This window comes from Bos grunniens, chromosome 8 (assembly GCF_055505025.1).
Source record: "Bos grunniens cultivar Pamir isolate PY7600 chromosome 8, Bosgru_T2T1.0, whole genome shotgun sequence".
NCBI classification, from domain to species: Eukaryota; Metazoa; Chordata; class Mammalia; order Artiodactyla; family Bovidae; genus Bos; species Bos grunniens.
In genome coordinates this window covers 77279512-77296599 of record NC_141172.1, presented here as the reverse complement: position 1 = coordinate 77296599, position 17088 = coordinate 77279512, and positions in this window count along the sequence as shown.

Sequence of the window (17088 nt, the reverse complement as noted above, 5' to 3'; positions counted from 1 at the left end):
GCCTTGCTCACCAACGCTTGGTCTCCCCATGTCATTTTTCCCTTTAACTTCCAGCTGAGTCTCCATCTGGAGCGCGGATATCCTCTGCAACCATTTATTTGCCTGGGCTTCTAAGACCCACTCGAGAAGGTGTCTAAGGTGGGGCACCTTCCGCTATTCGAGAGGGTGCCTGCGGCCTCCGTGGTCAGAGCTAACCTGGTGTTACAGGTTATATTGACTTTCCGCGTAAACCAAGCTACTCAGCTTCTTTTCTCCACTGAATTTTCCTACTGAGCTATCCTCATTCTATTACTCTTATATCTCTAATTAACATTTGAATAGGTCGCCTAAGCCGTCTCTCCTTCGAATACCCTGGATCAGCCGGGGCTGGACCCCAGCACCACTCCCCATACCTTCTTCTTTAATGAAACTCTCCCAGTAGCTTCTGTGGTTCTTAGACTAGAATACAGATGCCTAAAGGGAACACGTCCAAGACTTCTGCTTTGTTTTCTCCCATTCTAGCCTCAAAGACCTTGAAGTTCTAGATTCCTTTCCAATTTAGGAACTTGATCACCTCCAGCCCCATAGAGATTTAACATGAGATTAATCTCTAAGTTTTTTGCAGTTTAATACTTTAAAATGAGGCCTTAGCATTCATTCCTAGGCTCTAATATATGTCATAGCTTAGACATATATATATGTCTAATATATTTTGTACCTTAGTCTCAAAGACATTTTAGTATGACTTCCCTTATTTGTGGAATCTAAAAAGAAATGATACAAATGAACTTATTTACAAAACATAAGCAGACTGACAGACTTCAGAGAATGAATTTATGGTTGCCAGGGCAAAGAATTATGGGAAGGGATAGTTAGGGAGTTTGGGATCGACATGTATACACTGCTATATTTGAAATGAGTAACCAAAAAGGACCTACCGTATAGTGCAGGGAACTCTGCTCAATGTTATGTGGCAGCCTCAATAGGAGGGGAGTTTAGGGGAGAATGGATACATTTATATATGCACGGCTGAGTTCCTTTGGTGTCTACCTGAAACTATCACAACATTGGTAATTGGCTATACTCCAATGCAAAATAGAAATTGGGTTTAAAAAAAATAAAATATAAAAGTTTTTACAAAGGTCCCCCCCCCCCAAAAAAAAAAACAAATAAAAAAAGACATTTTAATTTGAGTACTCTGGTTTAGTTCAGTTCAGTTCAGTCGCTCAGTCGTGCTCGACTTTTTGCGACCCTATGAATCACAGCACACCAGGCCTCCCTGTCCATCACCAACACCCAGAGTTCACTCAAACTCATGTCCATTGAGTTGTGATGCCATCCAGCCATCTCATCCTCTGTCATCCCCTTCTCCTTCTGCCCCCAATCCCTCCCAGCATCAGGGTCTTTTCCAATGAGTCAACTCTTCGCATGAGGTGGCAAAAGTATTGGAGTTTCAGCTTCAGCATCAGTCCTTCCAATGAACACCCACGACTGATCTCCTTTAGGATGGACTGGTTGGATCTCCTTGCAGTCCAAGGGACTCTCAAGAGTCTTCTCCAACACCACAGTTCGAAAGCATCAATTCTCCAGCGCTCAGCTTTCTTCACAGTTCAACTCTCACATCCATACATGACCACTGGAAAAACCATAGCCTTGACTAGACAGACCTTTGTTGGCAAAGTAATGTCTCTGCTTTTCAATATGCTATCTAGGTTGGTCATAACTTTTCTTCCAAGGAGTAAGCATCTTTTAATTCCATGGCTGCAGTCACCATCTGCAGTGATTTTGGAGCACCAAAAAATAAAGTCTGACACGGTTTCCAGTTTCCCCATCTATTTCCCATGAAGTGATGGGACCAGATGCCATGATCTTCATTTTCTGAATGTTGAGCTTTAAGCCAACTTTTTCACTCTCCACTTTCACTTTCATCAAGAGGCTTTTTGAGTTCCTCTTCACTTTCTGCCATAAGGGTGGTGTCATCTGCATATCTGAGGTTATTGAGATTTCTCCCAGCAATCTTGATCCCAGCTTGTGCTTCTTCCAGTCCAGCATATCTCATGATGTACTCTGCATAGAAGTTAAATAAACAGGGTGACAATATACAGCCTGATGTACTCCTTTTCCTATTTGGAACCAGTCTGTTGTTCCATGTGCAGTTCTAACTATTGCTTCCTGACCTGTATACAGGTTTCTCAAGAGGCAGGTCAGGTGTTCTGGTATTCCCATCTCTTGAAGAATTTTCCACAGTTTGTTGTGATCCACACCGTCAAAGGCTTTGGCATAGTCAATAAAGCAGAAATAGATGTTTTTCTGGAACTCTCTTGCTTTTTCCATGATCCAGCAGATGTTGGCAATTTGATCTCTGGTTCCTCTGCCTTTTCTAAAACCAGCTTGAACATCTGGAACTTCACGGTTCATGTATTGCTGAAGCCCTTCCTCCCAAACACATCCACAAATGGGATAATAGTACAGATATAAAGTTCTGCAACTCACTTTTTTTTTCACCATACTCTGCAGAATCCTTTAATATCGTAAGTCCTTATAGACATGCCTTATTATAACTTCTACTTATTCTCTCATGGTATGAAATACCATAATTCACCATTTCTCCTATAAACCATTCTAATGTTTTTCTCTTAATAAGTCATCATGAATATATTTGACCATCTGTCCTTTAAGATTTGTGTATTTCTGTAAGACAGATTCTTATACGTGTAATGTTGGATCATATGAAAGGAGCATTTTTAAAATGTTTGTCTGTTCTGTTTGGCTGCCCCAAACCAAAGTCTAGAGTTGGAAGAAGTATTAGAGGGCATGGGGTCAATTATACTTTATAACAGAGGAGGAATCTTGGAACAGAAAGGTGACACATGGAGATCAGAACAGGGTTAGGATGAGAGCACAGGTTAGAGATACTGATTTGGAAAGTGTCACAAAGGTAGGGGCAGGGGGAAACTGGGAATCTAGAGAAAGATGACATCTAAAGAAGCAATCACTCCCACCCCAGGGGAAGTAGAGGGACAGTAGCAATTGGAATGAAGAGAATCAGGCTGGAGAGAAGGTCAAGGAAAGTGAAGTGCCATCAACAGAGCCAGGGGCCAGAGAAATTAAGGAGAATGAGACAATGGAAAGACTCTTGGGTTTGGCCAGGAGGGTTTTTTGTTTGTTTGTTTGTTTTGTTTTTGGTACAGTGGTTTGGTCAGATACTTATCAATGATGTGTTAGAGAGTTCAACACAGAAACAAGTACCACTTATTTCCTATGTTCTTTTAAAGCCCTCTAACCCACCCAAGACAGAGGGCGAAGAGCCAGGGTCACACAGCTGGTGAGGGGCTGAAACCTGTTTTCTACACTGCCATGTTCCCCTGCCTCCCGCACCACAGGAAATCACATGTCTCTCTTGAATCACTTCCAAGGATCTGACTTTCAAATGTGTTGAGTCCTCAAGTCTTCCCCTATCCCTTTCTAACAGCTTATGGGGTGTCCAAAAAACTCACTTAACGCCCAGGTACCACCCATCCAGCCTGCTACACAGACCACGCCCAGCAGGACATGCCCACTCTGAGCCACATTCACAGCCTCCAGCAGACCTGTGAGCCAGGCTGACCTGGAGCCCCTGATTGGCTCATTGCTTGTATCTAGTGCCTGCTAGGCGCCCTGCTTACTAAAGGCATGATGAATGATCTCTGTAAGAATTATTAGAAAATGTCTCCTTTCTGGTTCATTATTTTGCACATTCATTCAAAAATCTCACTCAGTTCTTAGTAGTAAGAGGCAGTCCCACCTCCCAGTGATGGAGAACTTGTGGAGTTCGCTGCCTACTGCTAGGCTCAGAGGAGAAACATGTGAAAAGACACAGCCTTAGCATCCAAGGATTTCAGAGACTAGCAAAAGATTTAAGAAAAGTAGATAATCACTGCAAAGTGCATTTAGCTCTGGATACAATACCACTTTGCTAATCTTGTTGAATCCTCACAGCCTCAAATAAATATTTAACAGGAATCAGTGGTACAAATGAAATTAAGCAAACTCCACATGTGAGTTTTAAAATTCTCCATATACCCCCTTCACTCCTTTTTTTAGGTTAAAAAACATTTATTTGGCTGTGTCAGGTCTTAAACTGTAGCAAGCAGGATCTTTGTTGTGGCATGTGGATCTTTCATTGCAGCACATGATTCTCCAGTTGTGGCTCGTGGGCTTAGTTGCTCTCTAGCATGGGGGATCTTAGTTCCCTGACCAGGGATTGGACCTGTGTCCACGGCACTGGCAGGTGAATTCTTAACCACCGGACCACCTTTTACTCCCTTTTTGCTTAGAGTAGTTGGTTGCCCAGATCTCTGCATCTAAACTTTTCTTCTGTCCATTGATCTTGCTTTGGTTCTCTATACATAGAGCAAGTATGCTGCCTTGCGCAAATCATTAACGATGCTGAAAGTCAATGCAGTATAAAACGAAAGCGTGTGTATAAGAGGGGTGTGAAAGTTGGAGGTGGGTAAGTAGGTGGGAGTCCCTGAGAGTAGGTGGATCCCAGAAGCCTGGCCCATGTCACCTGGGGAAGCCAAAAAGGCATCACAAAGGAGGAGGCCCTTGAGGGGGAGAGGCTTGAAGTGTGGGGTGAGTTTTGCCTGGTGAACTACAGGTGGACAGTAAATGAGGAAGTGAGGGTGCCGGGGTGATGTTCCATACAGAGAAATCACATGTGCAAAGCATGAACTCAAGGAGTTCAGTCTGGCTGATCACGTTGTTGTCGAGGGATGAAAGATAATGCCTTCTGGGGGGCAAGGACCAAGACTTTACCTATTTGGCTTAGGTGTTTTATTTCCCTTGTGGATGAAATGTCACATGTGAAATACTTCTTGGGCAGTCACATGAAGATAAACTATTGTAGAAAAGAACTAGAGGCAATAAGTTAGAAAAAGTTATGGCTATACTTTAGGTGAGAGGAGGTGATTGTCTGAACTGAGCAGGTACTAAAGGTGATTGAGTGTAAGATGTGAGAATAAACTTTCCCCCAAAGTTCTGACTTGGGAAGCAGGGTGAATGGCAGTGCCACATACAGATGGATGAAAGGAGACAGGAATGGGAACCTGTTTGGGTGGTTGGTTTCAGGGTCGGTCACACTGAGTTGGTAGTGCCTATGAGACAGCCAAGCGGAGATGATTCCAAATATGGGTGCGGAGCATCTGCCTTCTGGAAATTTGGACTTCCTTTGCTTCCTTTGGGGGCTTCACAGGTGGCAATAGTGGTAATGAAACTACCTGCCAATGCAAGAGACATAAGAGATGCAGGTTCTTCATATCCTCCTTCTCTCTCTCTCCACTAGTTCTTATGGGATTATGGATCTTTAAGAATGATACTGAAAGCTCAAGATGCTTTCTCCAGAACTGCATATGTGGATGTGTACATAAGCAAAATCCTCCTGTGTTTTTCCCTGATTCTCACACAAGGACCATTCTCATAACACTTCTGACACCAGCTGGGTGTCCTACAGTTTAACTGAACTCTGATACTGTCTACCTGGAGACAGCATCAAATCCCATAGGTTAAGGGCTCAGTCCTTCAAGACCTCCCACCCTTCCATTTCAGATGCCAATCATGAGTCCATGATGTCACTGTGCTTCTGATCAGTACAGGTTCCCATGGCACTTTTATCAGGTTGGATTAATTAGAAAAATCCCAAGAGTCTCCATGGCTTGATCTTTCTGGTGACCAGCCTCCATCCTAGAGCCATCCAGGAGCCCACCCAGAGTTGCCTCAGTAGAACAAAAGATGCTCTTCATGTGTAGGAATTTACAAGAGTTTCAGGAGCTCTGTGCTCAGAAAGGGGAAGGAAGACCAAATGTGTATGTGTTACAATAAATCACCATATCACAACTTGCACGCAGAATGTTTGGATGACTTCTAGAGATGCCATTCAGAGAAAGTCTGTAAATCAGTAAATCATACATCTATGGCAGAAGTCCTGGGGACATTAATTCCCCACGTGGGTGGAGGAAGGGAAGTGACAAAGGCAACTAGGAGGGAGTGGACAAGGGTGGAGGAGTACCAGGAAAGGGCAGCGGAAGTGCAGGGTAACTGCAACCAAAGTGGGCCAAGATTCAGCATCACAATAAGGATTGCCCAAGGTTTATGGATTTGCAGTGAGGAGGAGTCACTGGTGACCTCAGTGGATGAGGCTCCTATAGTGTGATCAGGCTCAAGATGTGGAGAAGTGACCTGGAGAGGAAGTGGATTTAAGGAAGAGTTGATTAATTGGAAAAGACTCTGATGCTGGGAGGGGTTGGGGGCATAAGGAGAAGGGGACAACAGAGGATGAGATGGCTGGATGGCATCACTGACTGGATGGATGTGAGTCTGAGTGAACTCCGGGAGTTGTTGATGGACAGGGAGGCCTGGCGTGATGCGATTTATGGGGTCGCAAAGAGTCAGAAAAGACTGACCGACTGAACTGAACTGAACTGAACCATTTCTTTCATTAAGGGTCTGTTCAGATCTGAGGTCATTATCCACAGATCGGCACTGAGTGCCCTGCACATCTGAAATGCTTCTACCAGTGACAAACAACCAGTTCAGTTCAGTCACTCATCGTGTCGGACTCTTTGCGACCCCATGAATTGCAGCATGCCAGGCCTTCCTGTCCATCACCAATTCCTGGAGTTCACTCAGACTCACATCCATCCAGTCAGTGATGCCATCCAGCCATCTCATCCTCTGTCGTCCCCTTCTCCTCCTGCCCCCAATCCCTCTCAGCATCACAGTCTTTTCCAATGAGTCAACTCTTCGCATGAGGTGGCCAAAGTACTGGAGTTTCAGCTTTAGCATCATTCCTTCCAAAGAAATCCCAGGGCTAATCTCCTTCAGAATGGACTGGTTGGATCTCCTTGCAGTCCAAGGGCTCTCAAGAGTCTTCTCCAACACCACAGTTCAAAAGCATCAATTCTTCGGCACTCAGCCTTCTTCACAGTCCAACTCTCACATCCATACATGACCACAGGAAAAACCATAGCCTTGACTAGATGGATCTTTGTTGGCAAAGTAATGTCTCTGCTTTTCAATATGCTATCTAGGTTGGTCATAACTTTCTTTCCAAGGAGTAAGCATCTTTTAATTTCATGGCTGAAATCACCATCTGCAGTGATTTTGGAGCCCAAAAACATAAAGTCTGACACTGTTTCCACTGTTTCCCCATCTATTTCCCATGAAGTGATGGGACCAGATGCCATGATCTTCGTTTTCTGAATGTTGAGCTTTAAGCCAACTTTTTCACTCTCCTCTTTCACTTTCATCAAGAGGCTTTTGAGTTCCTCTTCACTTTCTGCCATAAGGGTGGTGTCATCTGCATATCTGAGGTTATTGATATTTCTCCAGGCAATCTTGATTCCAGCTTGTGTTTCTTCCAGTCCAGCGTTTCTCATGATATACTCTGCATAGAAGTTAAATAAGCAGGGTGACAATATACAGCCTTGAGGTACTCCTCTTCCTATTTGGAACCAGTCTGTTGTTCCATGTCCAGTTCTAACTGTTGCTTCCTGACCTGCATACAGATTTCTCAAGAGGCAGATCAGGTGTTCTGGTATTCCCATCCGTTTCACAATTTTCCACAGTTTATTGTGATCCACACAGTCAAAGGCTTTGGCATAGTCAATAAGCAGAAATAGATGTTTTTCTGGAACTCTCTTGCTTTTTCCATGATCCAGCGGATGTTGGCAATTTGATCTCTGGTTCCTCTGCCTTTTCTAAAATCAGCTTGAACATCAGGAAGTTCACGGTTCACATATTGCTGAAGCCTGGCTTGGAGAATTTTGAGCATTACTTTAGTAGCGTGTGAGATGAGTGCAATTGTGGGTAGTTTGAGCATTCTTTGGCATTGCCTTTCTTTGGGATCGGAATGAAAACAGACCTTTTCCAGTCCTGTGGCCACTGCTGAGTTTTCCAAATTTGCTGGCATGTTGAGTGCAGCACTTTCACAGCATCATCTTTCAGGATTTGAAATAGCTCAACTGGAATTCCATCACCTCCACTAGCTTTGTTCATAGTGATGCTTTCTAAAGCCCACTTGACTGCACGTTCCAGGATGTCTGGCTCTAGGTCAGTGATCACACCATCGTGATTATCTGGGTCGTGAAGATCTTTTTTGTACAGTTCTTCTGTGTATTCTTGCCATCTCTTCTTAATATCTTCTGCTTCTGTTAGGTCCATACCATTTCTGTCCTTTATCGAGCCCATCTTTGTATGAAATATTCCCTGGTATCTCTAAGTTTCTTGAAGAGATCTCTAGTCTTTCCCATTCTGTCATTTTCCTCTATTTCTTTGCATTGACTGCTGAAGAAGGTTTTCTTATCTCTTCTTGCTATTCTTTGGAACTCTGCATTCAGATGCTTATATCTTTCCTTTTCTCCTTTGCTTTTCACTTCTCTTCTTTTCACAGCTATTTGTAAGGCCTCCCCAGACAGCCATTTTGCTTTTTTGCATTTCTTTTCCATGGGGATGGTCTTGATCCCTGTCTCCTGTACAATGTCATGAACCTCATTCCATAGTTCATCAGGCACTCTATCTATCAGATCTAAGCCCTTAAATCTATTTTTCACTTCCACTGTATAATCATAAGGGATTTGATTTAGGTCATACCTGAATGGTCTAGTGGTTTTCCCTACTTTCTTCAATTTCAGTCTGAATTTGGCAATAAGGAGTTCATGATCTGATCCACAGTCAGCTCCTGGTCTTGTTTTTGCTGACTGTATAGAGCTTCTCCATCTTTGGCTGCAAAGAATATAGTCAATCTGATTTCAATGTCGACCATCTGGTGATGTCCATGTATAGAGTCTTCTCTTGTGTTGTTGAGGTCAAGGGCGTCCGAGGTCAGGGGCGGCGGCTGGGAGGAGCTACCCCACGCCCCCATGTCCCCACGCCCTAAGCCAGGGGCGGCAGCCAGGAGGACCAATCCCACGTCCAAGGAGCCGTGGCTGTACGGGCGCAGGAGGGCCTAGAGGAGCTATCCCACGTTGAAGGTCAGGAAGCACGGCAGTGAGGAGATACCCCTTGTCCAAGGTAAGGTGCAGCGGCTGCGCTTTGCTGGAGCAGCCATGAAGAGATACCCAACGCCCAAGGTAAGAGAAACCCAAGTAAGATGGTAGGTGTTGCAAGAGGGCATCAGAGGGCAGACACACTGTGAGGGCATACTCACAGAAAATTAGTCAATCTAATCACACTAGGACCACAGCCTTGTCTAACTCAATGAAACTAAGCTATGCCCATGGGGCAACCCAAGATGGGCGGGTCATGGTGGAGAGATCTGACAGAATTTTGTCCACTGGAGAAGGGAATGGCAAACCACTTCAGTATTCTTGCCTTGAGAACCCCATGAACAGTATGAAAAGGCAAAATGATAGGATACTGAAAGAGAAACTCCCCAGGTCAGTAGGTGCCCAATATGCTACTGGAGATCAGGGGAGAAATAACTCCAGAAAGAATGAAGGGATGGAGCCAAAGCAAAAACAATACCCAGCTGTGGATGTGACTGGTGATAGAAGCAAGGTCCGATGCTGTAAAGAGCAATATTGCATAGGAACCTGAAATGTCAGGTCCATGAATCAAGGCAAATTGGAAGTGGTCAAAAAAGAGATCGCAAGAGTGAATGTCAACATTCTAGGAATCAGCAAACTAAAATGGACTGGAATGGGTGAATTTAACTCAGATGACCATTATATCTACTACTGCAGGCAGGAATCCCTCAGAAGAAATGGAGTAGGCATCATGGTCAACAAAAGAGTCCAAAATGCAGTACTTGGATGCAATCTCAAAAGCGACAGAATGATCTCTGTTCATTTCCAAGGCAAACCATTCAATATCACAGTAATCCAAGTCTATGCCCCAACCAGTAACGCTGAAGAAGCTGAATGGTTCTATGAAGACCTACAAGACCTTTTAGAACTAACACCCAAAAAAGATGTCCTTTTCATTATAGGGGACTGGAATGCAAAAGTAGGAAGTCAACAAACACCTGGAGTAACAGGCAAATTTGGCCTTGGAATATGGAATGAAGCAGGGCAAAGACTGATAAGAGTTTTGCCAAGAAAATGCACTGATCATAACAAACAACCAGTAGCCTAGATATTTATTTAGACAGTTCAAGTCTCTTGAGAAATGAAAATCAGGCCTAAGAGTAGAACATTTTGAGGAAAGAGTGAGGAGATCTGAGAGGCAGTGAGTAGAGAAGAAAAATAAAATGAACAAAGAGAATTGTGAGTTGGTCTCTGTGGATTGTTGGAGGATGGAGGGAATGAAAAGAGCTCACCCAACTGGAAAGGTATCTTGAAACTTTATCAGTGGTAAGGTTATTACAGGGTAACCCCCAGGGTGGGATTGGGTGGACCATGACTTAGAAGCATTCACAGATGCACTCCACACCCCCAGGGGCCATTGAGACAATTTTATAGTTAACCTCAGGTATGGAGGTAAGTGGGCTTCCCTGGTGGCTCAGTGGTAAAGAATCTACCTGCCAATGCAGGAGATGCAGGAGATTCAGGTTCAATCCTTGGGTCAGGAAGACACCCTGGAGGAGGACGAAATGGCAACCTGCTCCAGTATTCTCACCTAGGAAATCCCATGGACAGAGAAGCATGCTATAGTCTGTGGGATCACAAAAGGGTCAGACATGATTTAGTGACTAAAAACAACAATGCGAGTAAGGGCTTGGAAATAGGGTGTGTGTTCTTGAATCAAGATGATTGAATGGATAACTAGTCTCATGGGTGCCAGGAATATATTCTCAAAGGTCTTCATCATTGTTAGGGCACTAACAGAGCATAAAAGCCACCTGGTCCTGATGATTAATAAAAAAATATCTATTATCTACAAAGCCATTGACAACAGAGAAGTGATTCACTGAGCACATTTCTGGGTAGGGTCAGCAGAAAGATAGGGAGGACTATATGGGCCCAAGATGGTGTCCATTACGCTAACAGCCACACATGGGCTCACATTTTTTTTTCCTTTAGAGACTAAAATTTGAGTTATTTTCTATTTTACACATGAAATCAGAAATTAATAATAAACTTGTTGGGTAAAGTCATTTCGCTTAGAGACAATAGACACATAAGATATGACAGTTTCCTGTCAGCAAAGAGAGCAGAAATGTGTTTGGTTTATAATTAAAGGATAAAAAAAATTATTACTCAGCTTTAAAAATATACATGTGTTTAAATAACCCACATCTGCAGTGAGGCTAATCCAATGCACATGGAGGTTATAATTGGAAAATGGATGAAAGAGCAACAGGAAACTTCAAAAAAAAAAAGAAGAAGAAAGAAAAAACCTTCTTGTACAGAAGAGTGTGAAAAAACAGCCTTGTGCCTTGTGCCTTGGTTCTTGGAATTAACGCTTCCTGTTTATGAATTACTAAGGCCCTTTTTTACTGGATGTCACTGTGTGTGCTCAAACAAATGCCTGAGCACCCACACTTCAGAGTTTGTCTCCACTTCTTATTCATGATCTGGATCTCCTGATCCACTCCATATTATCAGGCTCACTTCACAGGAGTCTTGGGGCCTTAGCAGAACTTCTTTGATCAAGATTGCAAACTTTCTGTGCACCTAGAAAATCCTATGCATCATTTTTGTTGATCAATTTATAGTTATTTATATCTATATTCTTAGCTATAAGAACAGTACAGTTAATACTTCTACGATAGTTCTGATAATGTGCCAACCATTAGTCGAAATGCTTTTCATACCAATTCACTCAATCTTTATAACATATGAATAAAGAAAGACGGGCTGAGTCGATAAGTGACAGATAGGAATGAGCCCAGATAATCTGGTTGTTAACCACAACCACCTTGTTCTAACCTATATACTCACCACCCAGAAAGTGCAAGAGTACAATAAAAACAACCATGTTCCCACCAGGCAAAAGTAACAACTTTCAATCCAATTTGCTTTATAACATTTCTTTGTTAAAGAACCCAAATAATGCACACAGATAGCCAACTCTGTTGTCAAGGGACCCCACGGCCACTGACCCAGCCTTCCTTGTCTTGCTCTGAGACAATCACTGTCATAAATTTAATTGCTATTCTTCCAATCTGATCTGTAGTGATGCCACAGGCACTTTCAAGCAAACCAGTGCCCTCTATTATTACCTGTTTGCTACCTGTTTAAGGAACTCTAGACTTCAAAACCTCCCCACTAAAAAACCCTACACTTGTTTCAGTCAATCAGTTCAGTTGCTCAGTCATGTCTGACTATTTGCAACACCATGAATCACAGCACGCAAGAATCACACACCCCATGAATCAGAGACCCCATGAATCTTTGCACACCCTGTCCATCACCAACTCCCAGAGTTCACTCAAACTCATGTCCATCGAGTCAGTGATGCCATCCAGCCATCTCATCCTCTGTCATCCCCTTCTCCTCCTGCCCCCAATCTCTCCCAGCACCAGACTCTTTTCCATTGAGTCAGCTCTTCGCGTGAGGTGGCCAAAGTATTGGCGTTTCAGCTTTAGCATCAGTCCTTCCAATGAACACCCAGGACTGATCTCCTTTAGAATGGACTGGTTGGATCTCCTTGCAGTCCAAGGGACTCTCAAGAGTCTTCTCCAACACCACAGTTCAAAAGCATCAATTCTCCAGCGCTCAGCTTTCTTCACAGTCCAACTCTCACATCCATACATGACCACAGGAAAAACCATAGCCTTGACTAGGCGAACCTTTGTTGGCAAAGTAATGTCTCTGCTTTTCAATATGCTATCTAGGTTGGTCATAACTTTCCTTCCAGGGAGTAAGCATCTTTTAATTTCATGGCTGCAATCACCATCTGCAGTGATTTTGGAGCCCAAAAACATAAAGTCTGACACTGTTCCCACTGTTTCCCCATCTATTTCCCATGAAGTGATGGGACCAGATGCCATGATCTTCGTTTTCTGAATGTTGAGCTTTAAGCCAACTTTTTCACTCTCCTCTTTCACTTTCATCAAGAGGCTTTTGAGTTCCTCTTCACTTTCTGCCATAAGGGTGGTGTCATCTGCATATCTGAGGTTATTGACATTTCTCCCAGCAATCTTGATTCCAGCTTGTGTTTCTTCCAGTCCAGCGTATCTCATGACGTACTCTGCATAGAAGTTAAATAAGCAGGGTGACAATATACAGCCTTGACGAACTCCTTTTCATATTTGGAACCAGTCTGTTGTTTCATGTCCAGTTCTAACTGTTGCTTCCTGACCTGCATATAGGTTTCTCAAGAGACAGGTCAGGCAGTCTGGTATTCCCCTCTCTTGAAGAATTTTCCACAGTTTATTGTGATCCACACAGTCAAAGGCTTTGGCATAGTCAATAAAGCAGAAATAGATGTTTTTCTGGAACTCTCTTGCTTTTTCCATGATCCAGCGGATGTTGGCAATTTGATCTCTGGTTCCTCTGCCTTTTCTAAAACCAGCTTGAACATCAGGAAGTTCACGGTTCACATATCGCTGAAGCCTAGCTTGGAGAATTTTGAGCATGACTTTACTAGCATGTGAGATGAGTGCAATTGTGGGTAGTTTGAGCATTCTTTGGCATTGCCTTTCTTTGGGATTGGAATGAAAACTGACCTTTTCCAGTCCTGTGGCCACTGCTGAGTTTTCCAAATTTGCTGGCATGTTGAGTGCAGCACTTTCACAGCATCATCTTTCAGGATTTGAAATAGCTCAACTGGAATTCCATCACCTCCACTAGCTTTGTTCATAGTGATGCTTTCTAAGGCCCACTTGACTGCACGTTCCAGGATGTCTGGCTCTAGGTCAGTGATCACACCATCATGATTATCTGGGTCGTGAAGATCTTTTTTGTACAGTTCTGTGTATTCTTGCCACATCTTCTTAATATCTTCTGCTTCTGTTAGGTCCATACAATTTCTGTCCTTTATTAAGCCCATCTTTGCATGAAATGTTCCCTTGGTATTTCTAATTTTCTTGACGAGATCTCTAGTCTTTCCCATTCTGTTGTTTTCCTCTATTTCTTTGCATTGATCACTGAGGAAGGCTTTCTTATCTCTTCTTGCTATTCTTTGGAACTCTGCATTCAGATGCTTATATCTTTCCTTTTCTCCTTTGCTTTTCACTTCTCTTCTTTTCACAGCTATTTGTAAGGCCTCCCCAGACAGCCATTTTGCTTTTTTGCATTTCTTTTCCATGGGGATGGTCTTGATCCCTGTCTCCTGTACAATGTCACAAACCTCATTCCATAGTTCATCAGGCACTCTATCTATCAGATCTAGGCCCTTAAATCTATTTCTCACTTCCACTGTATAATCATAAGGGATTTGATTTAGGTCATACCTGAATGGTCTAGTGGTTTTCCCTACTTTCTTCAATTTAAGTCTGAATTTAGCAATAAGGAGCTCATGATCTGATGCACAGTCAGCTCCCTTGTCGGTACACTTGTTTACTTTTGCTTAGACTACCATTCTTGAACCAGGGACTGAAATAAAGCCTACACGGAGCTGCAAGAACTAATGAGGCTCCATCTGGAGAAGTTTTAATGCTGAAGCCAGATGGTTATTGTTGTTTAGTGCCTAAGTCGTGTCTGACTCTTTTCAATCCTGTGAGCTGCAGCATGCCAGGCATCTGTGTCCTACACTATCTCCTAGAGTTTGCTCAAACTCATGTCCATTGGGTCGACGATGCCATCTAACCATTTCATCCTCTGTTGCCCGCTACTCCTCTTGCCCTCTTTTCCAGTGAGTCGGCTCTTCACATCAGGTGGCCAAAGTATTGGAGCTTCAGCTTCAGCAACAGTCATCCCAATGAATATTCAGGACTGATTTCCTTTAGGATTGACTGGTTTGATCTCCTTGCAGTCCAAGGGACTCTCAAGAGTCTTCTCCAATACCACAGTTCAAAAGTATCAATTCTTAGGTGCTCAGTCTTCTTTCCAGTCCAACTTTCACATCCAGATTATGTGCAGAATATTCAGATTGGACAGGGGAGAAGCAAAGAACGCCTTTACAGAGGTTGGCTTCTGTATCTGCCCCTAAGGCAGGGGGAGCTCAAGGCAAAATTCTTGGCTTGGTCTCTGGGTCCTTCTCTTGGTTTCAGACCCCACAGATTAAGACATGGATCTTTGTTTTGTTCACTGATAACACCTAAGTGTTTAGAATAGTGTCTCGTTCATGACAGGCTCTCAATAAATGTTTAGGAACTGGAGATGCCAAAAGCAGAAGAGGAACAGTGGGGAAAACTCAAGTCTTCAAGGCAGACAGCATAGATTGGGTTGTCTGGCTCCAGGAGGTTCTAGCTCTGTGACCTGGGACATGGTGTTTAACTTCTGAGGTCCTTGTGATTCTACAGGCCTGAACAGGGAAGGTGTTCCACCATGGTTCATTGGGGGAACAAACCAATTCTGCCTGGGGCACCCATTGCCCTGTCTCTGCTGTCTGCCAAGGCTCTACTCAGTTTCCACTCCCTGATCACCTCCTCACCCAACTCTGGAACGCGGAGACCTCAGCACTGACAGGCTCCTTTGTAATCAGCCACCCTCATTTAGCAGGAACAAAGAGAAGCAGGGATTGGAATCTGAATTCCTATTTACTTTCTGTGACTAAACTGCACAGGGAGAGTCCTGGGGAAAACCCAGTCTGCTATGGCTAGTGACACGCACTGCACATATTTACAAAGCCCTTACTCAACTTTGATGGTTCCCTGACTCAAATCAACCTTGAATGGAGACAAGTAAATGTAGCCTTTTCACAGGACCTGAGCCCCATGTTTTACAGAAACACTCAATATCCAAGCTGATAACTTTGTAAGGATTTTTGAACAATTAAACTAATATTTATCAAATATTTACTATATCTGAGGCACTGTTATAGGTCCTGGAGTTGCATCAATGAACAAAAACAAAGCTCTCTGCCATAACAGAGCTTATGGTCTATCAGGCAAGTGGGTGATTGGTGTGGTCAATAAGTACATTTTACTGTTTTGTTAAGTGACAGTGTCATGGAATTTTTATTCTGGAACAAGAATTATGATCATAACAGATTTAAAAGATTTAGTAAACAAATATTTGTTCGCTAAATCCTGAAAAGAGTAGAATCAGGGCAGCCCTCAGTTTTATTTTAGAAGACGTTAAGAAAAATAAGACCAGTGTCCTGCCCACTGAACAGGAAACATCACTTCTATCTTACATGCATGTGTCCCGGGTTTTAAAACACAATCATGCTGAACGACATCTTAATATCCTGTTTTGTGTCATCTTTCTTCCCCACATGGCACACATTTAAGGTCCCCTTCACCCTGCCCACCTCTCTTCCCAGGCTCATGGTGAGGAAATTGAGGGCCAGAGTCTCTAAGCAACTGACTCACCCAGGTTCTACAAGTAGATTAGTAATGGAGGAGTCTGGAACTTGGGCCCTGACACTTTAATGGGTTCTAAACTTACTCAGCTGGAAGTCTAGGATCTCATGCGCTGGACCGGGATGAGGGCAGGAGAGGGGAGATTATACACAGACATATACAGAAAACACAACGATAATAGCTAATTTATTGAGTCTTGAAAGTGTCAGGCTCTGGTCCAGCAATTTTGCAAATATTATTATTAGGTCCTCAAAAAACCCTAAGAGGTCTAAGAAACTGAGTCTCTAAGAGATAGCGTACCCTGCTCAAGAACTCAGCCTTGAAGAGGGAAATTTGGGTTAGATCAAGGTAATCTAACTTCAGGGCTTCCTGGGTAGCTCAATGGTAAAGAATCTGACTCCCAATGCAGGAGACTCAAGTTCGATGCCTGGGTCGGGAAGATTCTCTGGAGTAGGGAATGGCTACCCACTGGAGTATTCTGCCTGGGAAATCCCATGGGCAGAGGAGTCTGTCAGGCTACAGTCCATGGGGGTGGCAAAAGAGCCAGCGTCTGTTTTAGCAACTAAACAACAATCTAACTTTAGAACTTTTAAGAAAAAAGACACCAAGACATCCATATGCAAAAACAGAAATGTTGTGTACTTCACATTGTCCCACTTCAGAAGCTCATAATATCGGTGGACCCACTCAAAACAAATTGTCCATTTGGACTGAGATTGGCCTGATCTCTTTTTTTTTTTAATTTTTTTAATTTATTTATTTTAGTTGGAGGCTAATCA